Raw genomic sequence first — 22369 nt, forward strand, 5'->3', positions numbered from 1 at the left:
TTGGCACTACGATCCCGTTTCCTCTCGGCACACATCTACCAATTGTGCATTTCTGCGTATGTCCTGTCTGGACATTCCTCTCAATCACCTCCGGATCCGTTCTCTAACATCTTGTGGTTCCGGATCCTTGTCCGACTCTTCTTCTATTTCCCTTGGTCTTGTTGCTCTTGGTGTAGAGTGTACTGCGCCAAACCTTACAAATGATTCTGCTTCTGTCTCCAGTGTAGACCCTTGTCGACCTTCAGCAACCTGGATAATGAGTCGGCTATATTGTTCATCCCAGTGATGTAGATAACTCTGTAGTTGTACTATTAGAGTTTAAGCATCCAGATTTGAATTCGGGCACACAATTTGGATCGAGGGGAGTAGATTGTCTCTATCGGTTGTGATCTGCCCATAACTCAAACACAATGTCATACAGGTATGCATGAAAATGTTCACATGATTATGTCAAAGTCAAAGTCTCCTTTTCTGTCTCGAAGTATCTTTTTTCTACTTTTGTCAAATACCTGTGTGCATACTCTATGACTCTCGACTGTCCTGTATGCTTCTGTACAAGTAGCCCTCCTTGCCCTACTGGACTTGCATCTGCAATAGGTTGGTGCCTTTGGATCATTGTATCCCAACATATGGGGACTCGTACTCAGTTTCAACATCTGAAATGCAGCCCTTTGTTCTGGACCAAACACAAAGTGCACATTCTTCCTTGTCAACCTCCTCACTGGCTCTGTCACAGTAGCTGCGTTTGGAATATATCGTGCACAAAAATTCACCAAACCAAGAAGACTTCTTACTTCAGTGGCATCTCTTCGCTCTCGCTTTCACAGCTTCAATCTTGCCCTCAGCTGGATTGATGGCATTACTGGTCGCCTTGAGGTCAATAAACACCAATTCTGAAACACCAAGCAAACATTTGTCCGCATTCACTGTCAATCCAGCAGTCTTCAACAGAGCTAGTGTCTGCCTGAATCTCTTATCATGTTCCTCACGTGCTGTACCTTGAATAATGATATCATCTAAGATGCTTGCAGTTCCAGAAATCCCTTGAATTACCTTTGTGAATTTCATATTGGTAAATATTTAGTGTGGCATTGACTCCAAACAACAACCTCTTATTGGTAGAGTCCACAATGTGTGACAAAAGTAGTTATTTTCCTCGACTCTGGATCGAACTCCAACTGATGATAAGCGCATATTAGATCAAGCTTTGTTGAACTAAATTAAGGCGCATGTTGCAATCGAAAGCGCTTGCACAATTGGTTGGGAAGAAAGCCAAACTGTAAGAAAGACGACTGCGCATCCTTTTCAAGAGCAGCCTGTAGACCACTCTTGTACGATCCCATCAGCAGAAGGTACGGGGTGTCTCTCTCATATTATTTTCTCATTTACTCATTTCATGTCCACGCCAAGCCTCATCTTCCCATTTGGTTTCGGTACTACTACAACTGGACTGATCTATGGCATTGATTCTTCAACGGGTTCAATGATATCCTGTTTAATGAGCTCTTGGATCTTAGCCTCAACCTTTTCTCGTAATCTAAATGGCGTTCTTCTCATTGGTTGTACTACAGGCTTAACATTTGGGTCTATCTTGAGTTTGACTTGACGATCACGCAATTTTCCGATGCCTTCATATACTGGCTTGAACTTCTCCTTTAAGTCCGTATATGACTTCAGTGAGATCACATTTATCCCAATCTGTTGCACACCTAATGCTTGGGCAGCCCTTTCTCCTTGATGATGACAAATTCAGTCATGGTGGGCTTATCACCTGCTTAGACCTCTGCCTTGAAAATTCCAACCATCTGTAGTGGTTTTGATGATGTACATCTGTTTTAAGTCTTCCCACAGTGCTCTATCAGTAACATTACTATCACTTCTAGAGACCATTATGTCTACTTCCACACCTCCACTTCTCACCGGCACCTTTGCGTTTATTTTTGATAGCAAAAGTATATCCTGCATCCATTCGTGTTTCGTCACATTTATATTCACTCAACTTGGCTACATTTTGATAGTAACCGGCCTTTTGCCCTCTTCTTCCTCCAAATCTATTTGTTTTTCCATCATCTCTCTGGTTTGCCTGGGACTCGACACTTCTTTGCAAAATGGTATTTTTTTTTTCCCCCCCACCTTCTGCACGCTTGACCCCCGGCAGGACAGCATGAATCCTTGGCAAAATGTCCAAAATTGCCACATCCAAAACAGTCATCTTAAGCTTTGGAATGACCCATACCATATCCCTTGCTAGTTCCAGTAGATGTCATCATCTTAACGTAGCTTCTTTCATGTAATCTCATGGTCTGAAAATGGGTTTCCACGGTTTCAAAGGAAGTGGCAATTGTCAGTTTCCACTAATGTTACCGTATCACCTTTCTCCAACTTGTGTCTCAAGCCATTTGATTTGCAACTTTGCACAACCTGATCCCTGATTTGATTCTCCAATTCAGATCCATAGTTCCAGCCCTCAGAAACTTGATGCATTCTTGTGACAAACTGCGCAATGCTTTCCCCCTCTTTCTGTGTCATTTGGCAAAATACATGTCATTGAAATGTAGCTTATATTTGCACCCACATAATGCTTCTTCAAAGCAGCAATGGCCATTGCATAATCTGCTTTGCCTCCTGTCTCTGGAAGCGTTTTGAAAGTCGCCTGAACTGAAGCTCCAGCACCGTACAATAACTGTATAATTTATGTTCTCCGTCGTGTGAGCTGCATCGGCGTTGTTCCTTCAACGAACAGTCCAATGCTGTCTGCATAAACATCAAATTCCTCTAACCACGCTTCCCACCTGCACTCACAACACCCGCTTCCTCACACGGGTCGAATTAATGCAAACTACTAATTCCAGCTGCACATTAAATGCCATATCTGATTGAAACGTTGAACTAAACAATTACTAGCTCATCCTCATCGCGATGTTAGATCATCGCCTTAATCAGAATATAATACACACTCCAAGGACACTGAACATAAAAGCTTTGTTTTATTCCGCCATTCCTTTACATTCCAGCAACGTGTCCTCTGATCTTTCCAACACAGTAATACATGATACATTTAAATATGATGTCAGTTACCACGACATTATGCACCTGTACTCCGAGAATCTCCTGCTCAACAATATTCCCCAAGGCCCTGCCATTCATTGTGACGATCCTGTCCTGGTTTGACTTCCCATCTTGGTACACGTTAAAATAATAAGCTAACACGCGTCTTCGTGAAAGAAGCAAAAAACGATTTCTTCACATTCAAGGATGAATTTATGTACAATGTTAAGGAACAGGTTGTACATAAATGTTAACTTAAATTGCACATCCTTCCGTCCCTGTTCCAAGCACTTTTTTAAAATAATATTTGTTTTAATACTACAAAGAAAGTCATAATGTTGATATATTACTGACCTCCACTTTGTTTCTAGCTGCTAGCTGCTCTCGGCCTACTTGTACCCTACTAATAATCGATATAGTTTTTGTCTAAAAATGAAGTTTCAAAACAGTAAATTAAACTGGCATGCCTATTTTGGAGCTAATTGGTAAATTATCAAATCATAATTTCTGAATAATTGTGGGTGTGACAACATATGGTCCTATTAAATTCACACTGAATTTTGAATACAATTAAACTTACATAAAGTCTAAGGTTATATAATAGGTTCCTGTGATGCAACATATTTGAAGCTGCCCACAAATTCAGTTTAGCAATCCATTTTTTAATGTACTATTAAGGTGGTTCACTAACTTAAAAAAAAAACTTTGCCACATGGATGAGTGATGAATATTTGTAGGATTTTGAAAAATCAATCCAGAAATATGCATATTCCATCAGGGCAAGCCAGTTCTCCTGCTCACTATTCCAGTCAGAATTTTTTAAATTTTAGAAAGGTGAACAAAGTGCCTGGAACAAAAAATACATCAAAATTGCATTACCCGTTTGTCTGATCGATTATTTGCTGATTGCCTTTAGTTTATTGTAATAAGGTAGTCTTCCGAATACCATATTCATAATTATACATTAATTAAAGCATAGCTACTCTGTATAGTCCATACCAATTCTATGCGAGAACAATCAAATTGGCTTCAGTTACTCAATAGTCTTGCATATTTATCAAAATCATTTTGAATGCTAGAAATTAATCAGCTGTCCCACTGCTCCCAACAGCCCATTCCAAACCAGAAAGACGTACTGCATAAAGAAATTCCATATCATGTCTTATTCTCTATTAATGAGAATCGTTCTTGCTACCAATTCTTTGTATACATTCATGAATTCAAATATTTCAATCCCCATTCAACTGTTCTGCTCCAAGGAAGGAAAAATAGTTTGTTATCACTTTTGATTTCAGTTACATTTCTCCTGACATATGCGGTGGGTGCTTGACCCATCAAGCCCCAGCCATCTCTGAGCAATCTAATCAGTCCCATTCCTTCCACTTATTTTTCTGGAAAGAACTCTCTCCCCCGCATGCCCATCAACTCCATCTTAACATTCCTACCAGCCATCTTAACCAAGAGGCCATTTAGCTAAACAAGAAACCATTAACTTACTAAATCAGCACATTTTTGGGATGTGGGAGAAAACCAGGGACGTAAGAGAAACACACAATGTCACAAGGAGAAAATGCAAGTTCCACATTGGAGATTAGGTCTGAACCTCGGCCATGGGTACTGTCAGTTAGCATCATAATCTCCTGCAGCACGACACCACCCATTCTTCAGCTATTTTTTTTCTGTGCTGCTACATCTCCTTTTACTCGTTGGCATTATATCATAATGACAAGCATAGTACGTCTTTGACTTCATTGTCCTAATCAACTCTCCTACTAAAACAATATTAATCAGCGTAGTTAAACAGAATTCTTTTCTACAAATCCATTTTAGTTTTTACTAATTAATCCGCAATAAAGCAAACATCTGCTAATTCTATCTCCAATTGTCATTTCTAGAACTTTCCCCAAGGCTGAGATTAAATTGTCTGGTCTGTAGTTACTGGATTTGTCATTACACCTTTCTTTCAACAAGGGTTTAACTTATCCGATCCTCTGATACTAGCACACCCCAGTCTAAACATGCTTGGAGAGTGTTTAGCTTAATTAGATGAAATCAGAATGTACCAGAGCAGTGAAAAATGTGTGATGGGCAACATGGCCCGACAGATAATGCTGTAGAACTTTATTAGCCAAGCGAGACTACTTCCTGATCATCATACACAATGATGCTAATTTCAGTTCACAGAACATGCACGTTTACTTATGAATCTGTCCTGGCTGCAGTAAACAAAATACAATAAAAGAGTTGATGCCAAGCACAGAACCTGTAACATCTTCTTTATAAAATTCTTATCCTCATTTTCAAATCTCTCCACATTCATTTCTATCCATTCATGAAACATTTGGACCTCCATTGATTGCCTCCTTTAGTTTCTGCTCAACTACCAATTGACAGCTGTGGCTTCTACTACCAGTGCCACAGTCTCTGGAATTGTTCCTAAACATTTCCACCTTTGGCACTCATCAAAAGCTATGTCTTTGATTAACCTTTAAGTCATATATCCTGATCTCTCATGTGGACTCACAGTTAAATGTTGATAATGCTATGTAAATTGTTACAGATTAAAAATCAGTTAAACAATAGAATAGATGTCAGATTAACAAATCAAAAACCTTATTCTATATGGTGTGTTTTAATATCTCTAAACTAAACCAAATAATCTCCACACATGTATATATTAGAAACAAAAGTGGCAGTTTGAAAGTCAAGCAAATTACTATTTAAATAGAACAGGACTAGGACAGAACTTTTTCCACAGAGGGTTGTGTGTATTTGGAACAAGGTGCCAGAGGAGGTAGTTGAAGCAGGTAGAATAACAACATTTAAAGGCATTTGGACAGGCATATGATAGAAAATGTTTAGAGGTGTGGGCCAAACCCAGGCAGATGGGGCTAGAGTAGATGGGGCGTCTTGGTTGGCACAGCCCAGTTGTTTGACCCCAAGATTAAAAATCTCTACAAATGGTTTATATTCGCCAAGCTAATGATAAGAACAATGAGTAATCGCCATCTGGCCCTTCAAACTTGCTCTTCCATTCATCAAGATTATGGCCAATCGTGTCCCAGAGCCATTTCCCTCCAACTGCCCCATCTCCTTTGAATTCTTCAATATCCTTATTTTTACCACAAATGAAAACAAAAACATAGTTAGTTACTCTCAATGATATTTCCTTCATTCATAATTAAGATGGGACCATGTGGGGAAATTCATTAAAAAAATATATACATTAATTTCCTTAACGTGAAATTGCCCTGCACTTAAAAACAAATTGCCAGCTGAACAATTTTTCTATTCATTACAATCACTTCATGTTTTTCACTTAAAGTTACTTTTTCCAATTGATTGTTTGGGTCACCTAAAGTTAAACAAGAGATTAACAAAAAAAATCAAGGTAAAAATGAGTTGCTTTAACCTACAGGACTCACATACTTAGTTGAGGAAATCAAGCTAAGTTAAGAAGAGAATATGTTGGAAGTACTAAGCTCAGAAAGCATCTGTGGGAGGATAGAAAGAGTTCACAGTTCAGGTTAACAACCTTTTCAATCAGAACTTGAAATAAAAGTCATTTACGTGAAGCATGAATTCAGTTTGCACTTTCACAGATGCTGCCTGAATACTTCCAGTATGTTCTATTATTTCAGATTGTCAGCATTAGCAATTATTTGCTTTTAGATTATAAAAAGGTATGACAATACTAGCAGGTAACTGACCAGATGGCATGGGTGCAATTCAGTCTCCATTACAATATTACTCTTGGATATATTTCCATTTTAAGTTAAGTTGCAGTAAAACATTGGACTATTTCAAACCAATTATAGAATGTTTTTCATAGTAAAGTTAGGATTTTTTGTAACATTGTATTTATTTAACATTAATACATCAGTGTTATTGAAAAAGTTGGGGCAACACTTCACCATTCCTCATTCTGCTGCTACTTTTAGTTGAAATTATTTCTAATTTATGGGAAGTAAACGGAAATCATCAATACGTGTCAACCGGCAATGGACTAATACTTTCTATGCAATCATTGATAGGCGAGCTAAAACAACAGAACAACATACAATTTCTCATGTATCTCAGTACACACTGAGATTTAGAGGGATATACTAGACCAAGTACAGAACTGTTGGGTCCAGTTCCCCCAACGCAATATTCCAACACTCATCCGTAGCCCCCAACTGCGCAGGTGCAGCTGACGTTTCTAAAGTTTAACTAGACCAACTGTCACACAGGAGGCCTGGTCCCCCAACGCCATATTACACCACTCACCCATAGCCCCCAGGGGAGGCAAGGAGAGATTTAGAGAGAGATATAGAACAAGTGGGATCCGTTGGGCCCCGTCCCCCAACGCAGCCGCGTTCATCCCCGAGACAGGCGTCCCTCCCCCGCGTGTCAATCACCCCCAACAACACAAGGAAAATGATGGAATTTATGGAGGCAATCAATCGTCCCCACATTGGGGGGTAAGGGGGGTGTGGGTCAAGAGTTTTATTGTCATATGTCCCAGATAGTAGTCTCAACGCCTCCTTGATGGCTGCGTAAAACCCCAGCTGGGGCGTCGCAGGTAGAAGCCCGGGTCGGAAAAAGCAGAACGTAATTTAAATGCGGTCCTCCCCCTGACGTCACTCAAAGCTCGTGGAATATTCTGTGTGTGAAACGGGCGTCGACCCGAGCCATCGTGACGTCATCAGTCGAAGCTTAAAAGGCAGTTTTTGTCTTTTTATAAAACTTTAATCAACAATGTCGTGAAATATAGCATCAAATCTTAAGTGAAGCTGATCACTGCTTAGAGGGGAATAATGCGAGTCTGAATATGTAAACATTTTATGGTTACGAGTAGCGTTTTGGCGAAAATAAAAAGACACACACATATAAGATGAGAGTAAGTTATACAGAGATGGCAATAACGTAAAATATAAGATCAATGTGAACGCATCTCACTCTCCCTCTTCAGTCCCCGATTCCCTCCTCCACTATCCTCCCTCCCCACCCTCCACCAGCCCTCCTATGCTTCCTCCTCTCTTCCCCTCCCCTCCCCTCCTCCATTACCTCACCATCCCTCTTCCTACCCCTATCCTCCTCCATTCCCCCTCATCCCCCAGCACTCCCTCCTCTTTCCCTCTCCTTTCCCCTACCCTTAGTCACTCCCTCCCTCCTGAACTCCTCCCAACCCCCTCCTCCCCCTCTATTCCCCCTCCTCCCCTATCCCCCCCTCTTCATCTCCCCCACTGCCCTCCTCTCCCTCTATACCCCCGCCTCCCCCACTCTTTCTCCTCACCGCCCTCACATCCCCCTCCTCTCCCTCAACTCCCCAGGATCTCGATGTAAACCACTGCTGGTCCCATTTTCTCCACGACGGCGGCGATGAAGTTGTACATGAGGCGAGGGTTGTCGGATGGGCGGAGGGCCGGAGAGAGGTAGGTGGAGGCCTAGTCCTTGCCCTGGGTCTCACTCCTCTCCCTCCCCGCAGGCCCGGAGCAGCAGCGCCCCCAGACCTAGCCCCAACGCCGTGGACATTTCAAATCCCGCACGCGCGGCAAGACCGTTATTTTTAAATCCGCACGCGCGGATACCTTCAGTCACTCGCTCCCTCCGTAACCCCTCTCCCCCCCCTCCCCCCTCTATCCCCCACTTCTCACCTCCCCACCTATCCGCACCCCCCAATGAAAATTGTGATTAAAAATAAATAAAAATGGAATTGACAATGAAAATCACCTTTTTTATTTAAAAAAAAACTAAGCAATGTTAGCTGATAATGAATTTGATTAAAACTGTTTTTTTTTTAAATCACGATTTTTATGTAATGAGATTCGCGATTCCATGGTGACGTCATTGTGACGCAGCTGAAAGTGGTTTAATAGTGGCTTTTGTAAAGTTTAAAATGTCAATAACTTGTAAAATATAACATCGATCTGAACGAAACGTGTCCCTTTTACATCCCAAGACAATGGTAAGGTGGGCTAAAAATTGTAGTGCTCTATCACGCTCTCACGCATACAAACATACTAGACCAAGTGGGACCCCCTGGGTCCCTGTCACACGGGAGGCCTGGTCCCCCAACGCAAACCGTTCCCCCAATGCAATATCCGAGCATCACCCGTTCCCCCAACGGCATCTGTCCCCCCAATGCAACATTCCACCACTCACCCATGGGCCCAACTGCGCAGGAGCAGCTAATTTCCCTCTTTTTAAACTTAAAAAAAAAAATCCATTTGCACTTGCTGCCAGGACTCATTGTCCCGGGATTTGCAACATTGTAGCTGGCAGGGCTATAATCCCATTGTGACGTCATAACTGTAACTGCCACCTCCAGTCACTTTTCTCAAAGTGGGGTTTTGTAAAGTTAAAAATGTGAACAACATGTAAAAAAATAACATCAATCTGGACAAATTTTAATTAAAAAAAATACACCACAAGACAATTGTGAGTAAGGTGGTCCAGAAATTGTAGCGTTATTGTGTACCGTTTTGGTGTAGTTCCGGGAGCACGCACGCACACAGAATCACAAACAAGATGAGAGTTTTAGTAATATATAGATAGAAGATAGATGGAGCTAACGCAGGTAGTTGAGACCAGCTTAGATGGGCATCTTGGTCGGCATGGAAAAGTAGAGCCAAAGGGCCCATTTCTGTGCTGTACAACTCCATGACTATCACATTTCATACTTCTCTGCAACATTCGGCCCATCAATCTATGCCAGCACTCAGAGAAATCCCATTTCCCTATTTATTTTCCTCAAACCTAATCTCTCTTTCATGCCCAATTCAGACTAACATAGATGGACATCTAGGTCAGCATGGACAAGATGATTCAAAAAGCCTCTGTGCCATATTACTCTATAACTATGTCCAAAATCAACCTCTGTACAGCAATAAGCACCAAACAAAAAAAAAACCCAAATGTCATTCCCAAAATAAAGCAGAGTTGTTGAAGTGCTAAAGGAATGGCTTTTTCAAACAAAGTCCTAGTTATATAAAACGTGGTCAAACTGAATCAAATATTAAAAAGTGATTTATAAACTTGCAGAAGATTAGAAATGTTTTAAATGCTCTGCAATTTTTGTATTATTAAAATTTGTAGTTTGCCCTAAGAATGTGTGGAGGAGGGAGAAGGGGGCAAGTAAAGACAGCTGCAATCATGGACTAACTACTTTGAATTTTGAACCATGATTAACTTGGAACAAATTATATCCCACAGTCTAATAATTCACAACTGTCACTATAAAATACTTCCACATGAAAAAAAATGTCCCCTTCATTTTTTAATACTAGCTTTAAAAAGTGATATTTATTTTGGTTTAATAGACAAACCATGGCCTTGTTCTCTTCAATGAGATGAAATTTCAAAACGTAAAACTATATTGCTATTCAACCTTTTAATCTGTTTCTTTGTCATAATCAGACAACTGGCTATTTTTTAAAACCTATATTATAACGGCTAAGAGACCACAAATGAAGAATCGGAAAAAAATGCAGGTCAGCAGCTTCTGTGATGGCGACAGATGCAAGTCAACATATTGGGTGGACTTACACCTTTTGCCTCCACTGTTCATGATTGACTCCGAGTTCTTCTCATATTTTGTATTTGCTCTAAATGTGTGATGTTTTATTTGGATTTAAAGTATTTATATACATCATGCTCAGTCTGAAGAAGAGTCTCAACCCGAAACGTCACCCAGAGATGCTGCCTGTCCCACTGAGTAACTCCAGCATTTTGTGTCTACCTTCTATACGAGTTCAGCTTAAACCACAAAATCCATCGATATTCTGGCACATTAAAAGTTAGAAAACGGTTTACTCCATATTCTGGTATGTTAAACCATATTTTAGTGTGTGGTCTTTTGAAATAGAGAGCCATCAACACTAAGACAATAAAAGCAGTACAATTTAAAAGGTGGCATACTCTCTTTGCCAGATCAAGCCATATCGCTAAAACGATGCTACAGATATTCAGCAGGCCAGGTAGATTAAGAAATATTGCTCATTTGCCATGACAAAAATAGAGTTTCATATCAGAATTTAAGGTTATCTTGAACAGAAAAGTCTTGGTTGCCAATTCTTTACAGTACTGAGAGAGTTTTGCAACGTTGTACATTTCATTTTTCAGTTAAGTCAGTCATGACCCCAAACAAAAAACAACTCGGGGCACTATTTTGAAAATAACCAAGGAAACTGACTGACCAATATTTATTTTTCGAATCATTGCCACACTATTCAAACTGGTTGCCCCGTTTCTTACTTTATAACAGTCAGTACTTCTCGCTGTGCATTGTTTTGAGACACACGAAAAGTAAAGGGATGCTCTCGCAATGCAAGTCTCTTTCTCTTTATTTAAAGCCCTGGCAACTATCTAGAAATACAAAACCTTATTTTATATCAAAATGAAAAGCAGAACGAAAAGCTATAAATTCACTGCAGAACAATTTAACAAGACACTGGGGTTGAAAACTCCTCTTATCGCAACCTCACGAGTCAATCACAAAACAGAGACGATTGCAAACTGCCAATTGGAAACTGTTTAATTGCTCAGAACTAAAATCATCAGGCCATGTCACAGACAACGTCAAAGCAAATTTTGAAAATGCTGGACTTAATTTAACTCGGTATGTAAATCCACACATTTATTTCGTACACAAATGGAAGTTTAAAATGTTGCATGAGATGACAAAATGCAAATTATAGCAATACTAATAGTGTAAAATGAAGATACACACACATCGGCCACACACTGACACGGACAGTGGAATCCGCCATGACTGGGCGGCTGATCCTCCAGTTGGCAACTTGACCGCGCAGTTTGGACACATCAAAGCTCAGGCACTTTTGCCACCAGCAATATAAATTCGGGGAAAGGACAGCAAACCCTCCAGAATGATCCAATATTTAGATTACTCAATCTCAAATCGTGGGAATTAAAGTTGCTTTTTGGAAAACAAAATGTTTGACAGCTTCTCTGGGGACGCTTTCTGGCTTTGTCTTCATACGTGTCTGTATTTGTATTTTTCTTCCCTTCTTTCCACCGTCAACCCAACGAACTCCTCCAGTCAACAAAATGGTGTAATCAAAAAATTAAAACTATAGGAAAAGTGATACGAGTTGTCACGGGGATGAGCATTTTGCACGCTAATGCCTGAATAGTATTTTTCCTCTTCAATTATCAACTCCTCCCCTTCCAACTCCAATTAAAATAAAAAAATTGCAACCCAAGAAAAAGTGATCAATTATCACGACAGCCCTGCATTATTTTCTTACCACCGATCACCACCCAATTCGCTCACCAATAACTCTTGCAGTCAACAAAATGGTGACAAATATTACAACCAAAAAGTGACCAATTCTCACGGCAACCGTGGTTCAAAAAGTCTTTGCATGCTTTTGTTTTTGCACAGTATTTTCTCCAATCCTTCCACGTTCTACCCCCCTCCACCTCCTTCCAACTCTCGTCAACAAAATTTTATTTTTTTTTATAATTAGACTCAACAAGAATAAAAAAGTAATCCCATCTCCAGTCACGTTATTTTTCTGCAATCCTTTTTTTCTACCAAAAAGTAACAGAAAATCCAGATGTATATTAGTCGTCAACAAGAATACAGCTTTTGGGGAGGCTTGCAAACCATGACTGAGCAAGTTGCACAATGGCGCCCAGACACCCCCCCCCCCCCTCTCTCTCTCTTCCCTCCCTCCCGTTTCTCCAATGGCCTGAAAGGGGAGCCGAAGCCACGCAACACAGCCACCAAACCAAGCAGTACATTAACAAAAATTAAAATAAACTTTGTTCTTTTTTTTTTTAAACAAAAAAAGTACTCACCTTCTAAATCCTAGAAGAGCGGAGTTTTTGTGTTCATGACCTCAACTGTCATCGGGGTAAACGGCACTGGGTTCGGTTTGAGAGGCAGAAATAATATTTTCCTCGCAGATACGTTGTAGATTTTTAACGAAAAGCTATCCGTGGTTCCTGCTGGCTTGTCTATTGAACAGTAAACAAGTTTCTGTTCTAATCTGATCAAAGGAGATTGGCGGCCACCAGATATTTCATCCAGAATCTTCGATGTTGAGGTCTTTTATTCCCCCCCTTCCTCTCTTCCCTTAAAAGAAATATAAATGTGAAAACCTTCTCTTCTTGCCACGTCCCCACGCACACAGGGGAAAAAAACGATTTGATATTCTAAGAAAGAGAAATCCGGCCTCAAAGCGTCGAGGTTTTTGTTGTTTCCCTTCAAATTCTTTGTAATTACTTCGTTCCAAATCCCTCTCCTCGTTCCTGGCGAAAAAAAAAGAAAAACAAATACAAGAGACTTTCTTTCCCCCTCTTTCTCCTTTCGACGGTGCCCTACACAAAACTTTCCAGACACGAGAGCAGGGAGAGAGAAAAAAATATATTATTTGTGGTGGTGACAGGAGAAATGTACAGAGAGAGAGAGAGAGAGAGAGGGAGGGGGGGGGGAATTAGGAAGGGAAATTTGGGGAGGGATTAGATCCAATATAATCAAGAAGGGTTTTCCCTTAATCCTCCTCCCAAATCATGAGACGTGAGAGAAAGCTCAGCTCAGCTCTCCTCTCTGTTGAAGTCCTCGCCAGCTCTAATCCAAAGGTGTTTTCCAGCAACAGACACACACATCAGACATGGTGCTGCTTCTTCTTCTTCTTTCTTCTTCTACTGAGAGAGAGGAGAGGGGAGGGGGAAGGCCAGAATCCAGTTTATTTTCCTCCCTCTCCTTTCCCCCTTTTTCTCTCTCTCTCTCTTTGTGGCTTTTGAAAAAAAAAAAGCAGCCTCTCAACTTTTTGTCAATAAAAAAACAAAAAAAAACAGGCAGTCTCGATGTAAAGTTATTGCATTACTCCATCGTTGGTGGCCATCTTGGAAAGAGCCAGAGAACAAGCCTCCCTCCCTCGGTCGGTCGCTCGGTCGGTGCTGTCAGTCAGTCAGTCTGCTGCAGCAATTAGGACTAACCTAGTTCTCTCGCTCTCTCTCTGTCTCTCTCCCCAGTCGCTCTCTCTCTCTCCCTCCCCCCCCCTTCCTCGATCGATCACCCCCTTCCTCTCCCTGAAAGCGGAGAGGATTTAAAAAGTCTCCCACCTCCCAGCCCCTCTTCTCCACCAGCATACACACCCTTTGCAAACCAACTGGCTCCAAAGCAGCGAGGAGGCCCTGTCAGCACCGTGAGCCCCGGCCCGTTTATTTTTTAATATTCCTCTTTTTTCTAGGTGGAAGAGCAACTGCGATGACCCCGTGGAGTGATATCAACACAAGTGAGGAGACCTTCTAACCAACCATTAACTAACATGTCGGTGGCAAACTCTGGTCTGGAGATCGGGAAGTCAATGGATTTGGAGTCTCTCTTGCTTTCTCTTTCAGATTCTGCGCTATGCCATCCATGCGAAATGTGCTGGCGGATTAATCGCGAGGGCACAGGTGTTGTAGGAGCGAAAATTGTTGATGCACTTTTGTTCGCCAGTGCAGCGAATTATATATTTTTGTGAAAAATGAAAGTGAACGCTTTTTTCCCCTTATCCCTCTTTTCCTCCCCCCCCCCCCCCTCCCCCCCCCCCTCTTCAATAGGTTTGGAAAAGTGCAGGGACTATAGAGAGGTTGCTATGGTGGCTTTTGATGGCGAAGAAATCAGCTAAATCTCAAATATATGACATTTTAAAAGACAAGTGAATCACGTAGAAGGGGGACGACGTTGATATTAGCAAAGACATTTAAAAACAATTGAGGGGAAAAAGAAATTAAAATTGCAAAGAATATTTTAAAAATAAAGTATTCCTATTAACCATATGATTGTAATCACTGAACTATTGATCTTAGGTCTAAAATTGTTAACTATTTCAAAGCTTTCTGCTTCTATTTTGCTTTTTAAAACCTATTTGACCAAATGTTTGCTGAATTGTTCTGCAGTCAGTATTCAATTGTTCATTGACCCTTCTGTAAAGGGCTTTGACTATATTAAATACATAACTATAGAGACACCATCCTACAACACAACATTTGTGCATATTATTGTTTTCGATTAAAAAATGGATTGCACCAATATTAATAGCAGTTTTTTTTATTTTGGGTCTTCTGTGCATCTGATGCAAAAACATATGCCAGTGGCCATCCATAATGATGCCAAACACTCTTCAATGCTCGGTTTGTTTTAATTTGCACATAACTGGACAGGCAGTTCAGCTATAACACATGTTTCCATACCACAAACTGGATATAACACAATTTATGAATTGGGGAAAGCCAATTGTATTACAAAGGTTAATTTGATTATCAAACAATTTAAATCAGGAACTATATATAAACTGCTGAAAAGTTACTTTGGAAATTGACGCAGGAAAATAAATGTCATGAAAAATTCAGTCGAGCGAAAAAGTTGTTTCTACATAAAGTTCCTACCAGTAATCAGACCTCAAGTCCCTTAAGAATGCACTCTGTCAATCTCTGCCATTGGAATTGACAAGGAATCATTTCTATTGACCCTTTTACATTGATACTCTATTACACAATATAAAATGCAAGTTTTGTATTTTTAGTTTGCAGTAACAAAGATAAACCAAAAACCATTAAGAATGCATTTATTTTTGAAAATGCTGATTAGAATAAAAATTCACTAGTCTGAAACTCTCTAGCCCCTAACCCCTTTTCCATAATTGTTTTTCGAACACTATTTTCTATAACACAAAGTGTCTTAGGAAAGCAACTATTGCATTATAGCAAAACTGCTTGTCCTGTGCAACAAGGCTAAACAACACATACCATTCACAATGCAGCAGGTCTTAATTGTCTTCTTGGGCATTATTTAAAGCAGGCCTAATGCCACAGTGCCCTTACCTGCAGTGTGCATTTTTCACACTTTTCCAGATTGCCCTGTGTATTTATTAGTTCACATGCTTCCCTCCTCTTTACTGCTGATATCCTCAGGTAACTCCATTCCAGTGCCAATCTTATGCCATCTTCAATCATCTATACAATTGACAATCTTCAATCCTATCCCAGCCAATCATCGTCCCAACCGGCATTCATTCTAATCCTCTGTCCCTCCTTCCCCTCATCATCTTTCCAATTGTCATCCACAGATCGTCTCCCAGACTCTTTCTGATTTTCATTCCCTCCTCCATTAATGATCTTTTCCTCCCTTGTACTAATTTATCCCTCTCCCACACCAGACCCAATTTATTTACCAACTGACTTCTCAGTGACCAATTTCATGAATTCGCGGACAATATACTTTTAGGTAAGATTCAGCATAATACCTGCGTCTGAATAGCATGGCATGTTACCTTTTGGGGTCTTGCTCAAATTTGGTGGGAGCCCCCTTCCCCACCAAGTTGTGTTTTTTCAACAAGCCGACCTGCCACGTTACAGATCTTCAAGATAAATCCAATTTGTCATATGAAAAATAGAGGTAAGGTAGCAATTGAAGCACTAAATTAAGACAAACTGCCAGGGGTTAATACCCACGTGACAGGAACATCAAGTGGATGTTTTATCTCATTTTTCACCAAAACAACTCATAAAAATGGGAACTGACGACAACTACAGTAGGATGATGAAACTGTAATAGTTAGAATCAGAAAAGAAATGGAGGAGCGGACAAACTAAATGTAATGAATGCAATATATTAGCTTTAGCATGTTTAAGTGCAGTGAGATGCTATACAGGAATATTGTAAACAAACATTATCCCTAAACTATACAAGTGACTAAGGGTGCCTAGAGATAAGTGTCAAGAAACATTTTAAAGGTTTATTAATGGCCATTTTTAAATGGCTATTTCCAGCAAGGTCTTTCGTAGTTTGAGCTTGGGCAGCTGAAGTCAGGCTCTTGCAGGTGGAATTGCTGAAATCTAGCAAAACTGGAAAAACACAACATTTCAGGTTGGCTGCAGAGACAAGGAAGAGCCATGTCTACCACTCTCTCCTCAACAATCTGCTAAGTTACTTCCTCAAAAAAACTCAGTTGGATTTGTGAGACATGATCTCCCCTGCAAAACTCCTAATCACTTCCTGCCTTTCTAAATGAACATAGTTGGTGTGGGTTTTGGATGATCTCATACTTAGAGGAAGCAAAGTGGGAGGTGTCTGGAAAAGGACTCAAAGTAACAATGGCATTGAGGAGGGTTTGATTGACAGATGAGATGGGGAGTGTAAAAGAGGCGGAAATGTGTGACCTGTGATGGAGTAAATATGGGAATATTTCAATGTCCAAACATCTGTGTGCTTTGCATCACTTTCACACAGTGGCCAGGTTTATTATGAATGTTTAAATATTGTTTATATATGGGAAGCAGGATCATTGCCAAGACCAGCATTGTGGCTGGAATCTGTGAGCAATTAATTGAGTCTGCAGCTTTATCTTCCCAATATTTAAATGTAGAAAAGTTAGCTCATCTAGCTGTGGGTGACAAACAAGCAGCAAGGTAAATTAGAGTCAGAGGTCAAGAGAGATGTCTGTTAGACAGAGCTGGACATTGTCATCATAGCAGTAGAATATGAAGTTCTTGAATGACGTGATTGAAGCAGCATACAGATGAGAAATATGGGGCTAAAGAGAAACTTAGAATTTCCGGAATTTTAAGAAAATACAGTTTTCCAACATTTTATCTTTACTTTAGACGAGAGATGCAGCGCGGAAACAGGCCCTTCGGCCCACCGAGTCTGTGCTGACCAGTTTGCGACGGACTGAAAAGGCACATGTATCCACATATATAAAAACAATTAAACAGAGAACCAAAGAATGGGGCATACCAACCTCAAAAGGTGAAGCAGGTTTAATTAATCATTAATTTAATTATGATTAGTTTAATATCTGTGACAAAGATACCAAAAACACACCATTGAGTTGCTCCAGCACTATCTCTTCTTTTGTAAACCGGCATCTGCAAATCCTTGTTTTGACATTTTCCTGCTCTACTGCAAAACCTCCTCACGATATGCCTACTTTGAAGAAGAGTTCTGCGAGACCCTCTTTCACTGCTCCCCCCCCCCGTGAATAAATTTGAAGAAGTGCTGACCTGAAACGTCATCTGTCCATGTTCTTCAGAGATGCTGCCTGTCATGCTGAGTTACTCCAGCAGATTGTATCTTCTGCACAAATAGCCTCATGTAGGGAAATGGGATCATGTTACTGGTGATCTGGCCATAAGAGGGAAGAGGTAAGAGGGACTCTTTAGGCAGGCAATTGAGAGAAATTAACATTCAAAATCATGGATGTAGAACCTATTGGAAAAGATTCAGATATCTTAAAAAATTAACATACTAATGGGACAAGCCAAGTGCTAATTAGGGATAGTCAGCATGGTTATGTGCGTGTGGGATGTCAATATAAAATTTGATTAGTTTTTTTTTAAATAGGTCACCAAGAGGTCTGATGAGCACACAGCAGTGGTCATTGTTTTTATGGAGCTTAGCAAGGTCTATTTCACATGTTTTTCACCAACATGCAACCCCTTCATCTCAGGAACATGCTTTTGTGAACGTTATTTGAAATGCTTCCAATGTTGGTTCCTCTTTAAATAAGGGGACCAAAATTAAATGCAAAAAAATTGTGATGTGGTCAATATGGCGGCTGTGGAAGTTGAACGGGAAAGTTGTTGGCTATGCACAGTCTGCAAGCTCACCTCCCATGTCCTCGGATAGCACCCTGAAGTTTCGTGATCGGTTCGGAAAGCAGGACAAGGTGACCTTGATGCACGGAAGTGGAGGAATAGCTGCTCGACGTGACGAGCGGCATGGTTGTGGTGGTCACGGGTTGTGGTGTTGGTGAGATGGCCATGGAAAGTCCTACAACAGCAAAGTGAGGGAATGAATTAAGCAGAGCCTGCAGCAACTTCACACAGCAGCAAAGGAAGGAGTCAACACCATCACACTGCGCCATGCTGACCAGTATTTCATCGATCCAGTGCCGCCAAGACATTGGGACTTAAAGCGAGATATTTCAAAATTAAAGAAAATAAGGAAACATCTCCTTGTGCTAAGATCGGATTTTTCAGAGACTTGGAACATGACAACTCTCTGCTTGTTGTTCCAGAAGAGGATCTATTGTTCTCCTGTATAGTATGATTTGACTGAATAAGCTTTTCACTGTATCTCTGTACATGTTACAATAAATAAAATAACTACCCATGCCCCGAGAACTGCAGCACATCTTCCTTAATTTTATAGTCTGCATCCCAAGATTGAACATAAGTTACAAGAATATGTAGTGAAATACATGGACGAGTCATTTCACAGCAAAAGAAGAGGAAAGGTGCACCAGAATAGACTCAGCTATAACATGTTTTTCTTTTGTTATATGCTGCTGGATAATACAAAATGTTACGGTACCTCTTAGTGTATTTTGTAAGGGACATTTTAACTGGCATTATTTTCCAGCTTAAAACTACTCGTTTCCATAAGTTTCCTTTACTCCTACAGCATCTTGAGACTGTGCCAATTTTAATGACCGGGTCTCAACCATTCCACCTTCCACCAGAATTTCAGATATAGTTTGAAATTCATGATTTGTAAAGAAATATAGATACATTCAGCATAATCGTCCTGAGAATAAATATGAAAAATGAACACACTTGACTCTTGAGGATTACGAGATCTGTTTCCAACTAAATTACCACTTCTCCAATACTCTTCTTTAGTTTAGTTTATTTTCGGTTTAGTTTAGAGATACAGTGTGGAAACAGGCCCTTCGGCCCACTAAGTCCGCGCCAACCAGCGATCCCCATACACTAGCACTCTCCCACACACTAGGGATAATTTTCAATCTTTACCAAAGCTAGTTAACCTAAAAATTTGTACCTCTTTGGAGTGTGGGAGGAAACCGGAGCACCCGGGGAAAACCCACATGGTCACGGGGAGAATGTACAAACTCCGTATAGTCAGTACCCGTAGACAGGGTCAAACCCAGGTCTCTGGCGCTGTAAGGCAGCAACTCTACCTCTGCGCCATCGTGTCGCCCTACTAGTAGTTCTTTTTGCATAGATTCCATAGTTCTAATCATTAGTAACATTAACGTAATGAAACTCTACGTCAAACATACTTTTAAATGTACTGTTATGGCAGAGTATTGTCTTTGCTTGTTTGCACCAATGTTTTTTACTGTGGTGATAGGACTCCAGATGTCAACATTAGTTTTATTCAACTGTAAATGGGAGGAGTACTCAAACCTCTTTCTCTTATGGAATTTGGATAAGAACAGAACATTCTGGAAATCATCTTTAGCCATGTGGAAAGAACCGGAAGAATGGACAGTGACTAAGGTTGCACCGTTATTTAGGAAGGATTGCAAGGACAAACCAGGGAACTACAGGCTGGTGAGCCTGCCATCAGTAGTGGTGAGTTACTGAAGAGGATTCTGAGGTACAAAATCTACCAACATTTGGACAGGCATGGACTGTTAGGGGATAGTCAGCATGGCTTTGTGCGTGGGACGTCAACCCTTTCAAATTTGATAGAGTTTCTTGAGGAGGTCACCAAGAGGATTGACGAGGTCAAGGCAGATGTCTGTATGGACTTCAGCAACGCATTTGTTAAGATCCTGCATATTATGCAACTCAAGAAGTTTAGATCATATTGGATCCAGGGTGAGGTAGACAACTAGATTCAAAATTGGCTTGGTGGAAGGAGTCAGGTGTGGAGAGTGCTTTTCTGATTGGCAGCCTGTGATCCATGGTGTACTGCAGGAATCTGTGGTGGGTCCACTTTTGTTTGTCATATACATTAACAATATGACAATGTTAGTAAATTTGCAGATGACACCAGAATTTGTGGCATAATGGAGATTGGGGAAGGCTATCTAATGTACAAAAGTATCTAGATCAATTAGGGAAGTGGACAAGGAATGGTAAATGAAATTTAAGTATAACAACTCTGAAGTGATGCATTTTGATAAATCAAACCAGGCCACGTCTTACACAATAAATGATAGGACTCTGGAGAGTGTTGTAGAGCAGAGACACCTAGGATAGAAACTTTCTCCCAATGTGGAAATGGCATAGATTTAAAGTGAAAGGGGGAAAGTTTCAAGGAGATTTGTGAGTCAAGTTTTGTTTGTACTGAGAGTGTGGTGGATGCCAGTGGAGGTGGTGATACAAAACCAATATTTAAGAGGCATTTTGGTAGGCATATGAACAAGCAGGGTATAAAGGGATATCGATCATACAGATAGGATCGGTTTAAATTGAATTCATGGTCAGTACCGATGTCATGGGCCGAAGGGCCTGTTCCTGTGTTACACTATAATAATAATACATTTTATTTATTGGGCGCCTTTCAGACATCTCAAGGACACCTTACATAGATTAACAGGAATATAAACATATAATCAGTATAAAATAAATAATAAAGACATCACAGAAACACAAATTAAAAACAGAATTCAGTCCAAAAACAAAAAATCAAAAACACAATGTTTTTGTTCACAGCATTAAGGCCCAAATTAGACTCAGGTGGCTCAGAGGAGCAGGTCACATTGTTTCCACCAGACTCGTGAAACAGTCACATAGTACTATGTTCTATTCAATCTCTATTCAAGAAGTTATCCAGGGGACAGAAAAAAAGATTCAAGGATCTTTCTTACTTATTACAGCACAAAAGATGATTCAGCCCTTCCCAGCTGTTATCAGGCAACTGGATCATCCAATCAATAACTACAGAGTGATCCTAGACTTGTAGCTACCTCACCGGAGACCCTCGGACTATTTTTAATCAGACTTTTCCTTGCACTAAACATTATTCCCTTCATCATGTATCTGTACACTGTGAATGGCTCAATTGTAATCATGTATAATCTTTCCACTAACTTGTTAGCACACAACAAAAAGTTTTCACTGTACCTTGGTAAACGTGACAATGAACTAAACTCAATTATACTAAACATGGATTCATGATGGCACCTCGAATTGTAATCCCCCTCTTCTTTCCTTGTAACTTATTTTCTTTCACATGCCCACTAACTCTCCTTCTGCTACTTAACTTCACTGATGTAAGTTATTGTGGCCAGTTAACCAACCAGCACATTACTGGAGGAAGGAGGTTCTGCAACGCGAGTTTAGAGAGTTAGGAAGAAGACTGAAAAGCAGGACTTCTAGGGTGGTTATCTCTGGATTGCTTCCAGTACCTCGTGCTAGTGAGGACAGGAACAGGGTGATAGGGGATCTGAATGTGTGGCTGAGGGGCTGTTGCAGGGAGCAAGGATTTAGATTTATAGACCACTGGGATCTCTTCTGGGGTAGGGGTGACCTGTACAAAAGGGACAGGTTACACCTTAACTGGAGGGGGACCGACGTTCTGGCAGGCCGGTTTACTAGGGCTACACGTGTGGGTTTAAACTAAATA

The 22369-nt window shown here is 40.6% G+C and overlaps 1 protein-coding gene across 10 annotated transcripts in view; it reads right to left on the reverse strand.

Annotated features, from left to right (window-relative positions):
• The window catches only part of kmt2ca (lysine (K)-specific methyltransferase 2Ca), a 342802-nt gene extending 328508 nt beyond the window's left edge, over window positions 1-14294 (reverse strand). For all 10 annotated transcript variants that reach the window (XM_055664102.1, XM_055664129.1, XM_055664136.1 and 7 more), the window contains exons 1-2: window positions 14158-14294; window positions 12856-13308 (exon numbers count right to left, since the gene is read on the reverse strand). The gene's annotated coding sequence lies outside the window, so the exon portion shown is untranslated. The remainder of the gene's footprint in view (window positions 1-12855; window positions 13309-14157) is intronic.
• Between the last annotated feature and the right edge of the window lie 8075 nt (window positions 14295-22369).

Source organism: Leucoraja erinacea, chromosome 2 (assembly GCF_028641065.1).
Source record: "Leucoraja erinacea ecotype New England chromosome 2, Leri_hhj_1, whole genome shotgun sequence".
Lineage (NCBI taxonomy): Eukaryota > Metazoa > Chordata > Chondrichthyes > Rajiformes > Rajidae > Leucoraja > Leucoraja erinaceus.